The sequence below is a fragment of the Pteropus alecto genome, unplaced genomic scaffold (genome assembly GCF_000325575.1).
Source record: "Pteropus alecto unplaced genomic scaffold, ASM32557v1 scaffold49, whole genome shotgun sequence".
Classification (NCBI taxonomy): domain Eukaryota; kingdom Metazoa; phylum Chordata; class Mammalia; order Chiroptera; family Pteropodidae; genus Pteropus; species Pteropus alecto.
In genome coordinates this window covers 524,947-527,685 of record NW_006443131.1, presented here as the reverse complement: position 1 = coordinate 527,685, position 2,739 = coordinate 524,947, and the positions used below count along the sequence as shown (strand labels likewise).

Sequence of the window (2,739 nt, the reverse complement as noted above, 5' to 3'; positions counted from 1 at the left end):
CCTCCGCCCCCGCCCGCACAGCGCCGGCCCCGCCCCCGCACGGGGGCCACGCCTCTGGAAGTAGCGGACCTTTTTGCCGCGAAGGTTGGGGGTGGGGGATGGGGCCGACTGAAAATGAAGCAGAATCGGGGAACTTTCACCCTGAACTTCCCCTAGAGCGAGCGGTGTCAGGGACGTTCCTTTCTAGTCTGGAGTAAGTGTAAGGACAGTCTCGAGGGGCTGAGCAGAGGAAAGCGTGAGGGCGTAGGCCCCGTCTACGGTTTGCGACCCGTTCTCATCTTTACCTTTGCCTTTCCCCCGCGACGCTGAAGAGCGACGCGTCCTAGGACTTTCGGTCAAAGGAGAAACGTAGAAAACACCAGAACTCGCTAACACCATAGTTAGCAATCGAGCTGCACAGGCGGAAAACAACATACAGCTGTGATTCTCACATTTCTGCACTTTAGGAATTTCCGCCGCCTTTTCATTCTTGAAACGTGCACCAAACAGCCGCTGGCGCTTATGACCCGCGATGGATTCGGCGGGTTTCCAAAGCTGAGGACCTATGGCATCTCAGAGGCATTAAATTCAGGCAGCTGCGCGTGACTACACGGTTCCCCGAAGGGCACGGTGCGGGGTGCGGGTTGCCTTCAGTATGCAAGTGAGAGGGGGCATTTGGGGTGACCTTATCTACTTTGGGGTCGTAGAAGCATTAACACCGCTGAGGAGAGATTAAATGCATCCGCTCACCCTGGCTGAGGGGGAACCAAGCTGGGACCTCTGCTTCTCGTGCGCGTGGCTGCGGTTCTCAAACAAGTCCGCATTGGCCTACGAAGCTGCGCTCCCGGTTTCCACAGCAATGTAGGAACTAGTTACGAAGTGGCGGCCCTGAATGTCACTGTTCCAGACGCATTTCACCCAAATTCTCTGGTACTTTTCCCTAGCTCCCATTTTCTTGGGTCTGTTTTCAAAATGCATCACATAATTTCTTAGACTTTGGAAGAGGACTAGGCTTCTTAGTTTAAAGGAGACTCAACAGTAATAACAGAGATAGGATTTTCCAAGACTAGAAGCTTTCTTAAGTAAATGCTTTTGGAAAGTCGTAGGCAAATCTTTTTTTACGGTAATAAGGTGTTAACAAAACGCAGGCCTAAAGATACAAACCTTGTATTCACAAGTTGCTTATTTAGGTTTCTGCCTCCTATGTGTCCTTCGGGCCAAAGAGCCATGAAGTATGCAAATGAAGGATTCTAGATCTGTTTTCTTACTGGCTACTTGGTATAGGGCTCCGCCAATCAAAACGTAGAATCTGTTCCACTCCCAACTTACTACAAAAGAACCACTATGAAGTTTTCAAGCTTGAAGAAAAGTTTAATGTCTGTAAGACGAACTCTTGGCAATGGTAAATTGCTCTCCTTGGGCCCCAGAATCCAGTTATTGGGCTAACGCGCTGTGCATCCAGCCGCGGTGCTGGAAAAACTAACAATCAGATTTTTGCATCTGGAGAAATGTACTCTAGGCTTTAGGAAACGTAATAGTTTTAGAAATCTCCAAGTGTAGAACACAGATGATAGACATTTAACAAAAAGGCACCTGATTACAGAGACTATTTCTGTAAACGCTGCTGTGCTTTTACTCTGCTTGAGACAATGTCTTGCAGATTTCAAGAGTTCCTCAGTCAATTTAAGCAACACAACGGGATCTCGTTTTCATAAATGGTTCCAAAACCTCATCGGATATCGGGTTGAGCAAGTAATGAGAAGAGAACGAACTTTGGGGGCGGGGTCAATATTTCCTCCATTTTCCCCCAAGAACTAAGAAGACGCACAGAATTGCAGAGCCCTAGTACCAATGAAGTCAGTGCCCCGAGTTCCAGGAAAAGACAATGCTCAAAGTATTGCATCGAAGTTTCGGAAATCGGATGGGCTAAGAGGGAACAAAAAAAATTTGAAGAGTGAGCATAGAACGTAGTAATCAATGAAACTGGTTGTTGGAAAGTTTAAAGACTCACCAATCAGAGTCTGGAGCGTAATAGTTAAACATTCGTCTCATCCAATCGCTACACCGCACGTTCTATAAATATCAGCAGTGCTTCTGGGGGACATGTTTGTTTCAATTCCTCATTGTGGGTGTTTCTCGTCATGGCTCGCACGAAGCAGACGGCGCGCAAGTCCACGGGCGGGAAGGCCCCGCGCAAGCAGCTGGCCACCAATTAGTGGGGGAAAAAAAGGCCAATCTCAAAGGTTACATATTGTAGTATTCCGTTTATGTAGCATTCTGAAAATGACAAGCCGGAGATGGATCACGTGGTAGTGAGGGCCCTAGGGCCTGGTTCGGAGTCTATGGCTTGCTCAAATAATTAACGGTATTTTTAAAAGAGCAGGGTTTTTTTGTTGTTGTTGTTTGTTTGTTTTTGCTTTTTTTTCTGGCTGTTCTAGTGGTGACGTATCCACCTGGACATTATTTGGTTCATTTACGTTGGTACGTGACTTTGGACATATTGCTGACTCTATCTCAAAAGTAAATTGAGTTTTGAAATTTGATATTTGTAATCTCAAATTTTCTGATGAGGTCCTTTATTAAATTAATCCATTAATCCACTAATCAGGACGGTGTGACTGGCACATCAAGAGCATGTTACGGAGGGGAAAAAAAGAAAAACAGGTTCCAAATGTCAGCGGTGCTAACAGCATGGGCTACACACGGAGCCTCCGTCCCTAATCTAATCGCATTTTCAACCTCTCCCAGAAAGTATTCTTA

The 2,739-nt window shown here is 46.6% G+C and overlaps 1 protein-coding gene across 1 annotated transcript in view; it reads right to left on the bottom strand.

Annotated features, from left to right (window-relative positions):
• The window catches only part of LOC102890931 (histone H2A type 1-H-like), a 103,810-nt gene that overhangs the window by 86,943 nt on the left and 14,128 nt on the right, over positions 1-2,739 (bottom strand). The window lies entirely within an intron of this gene.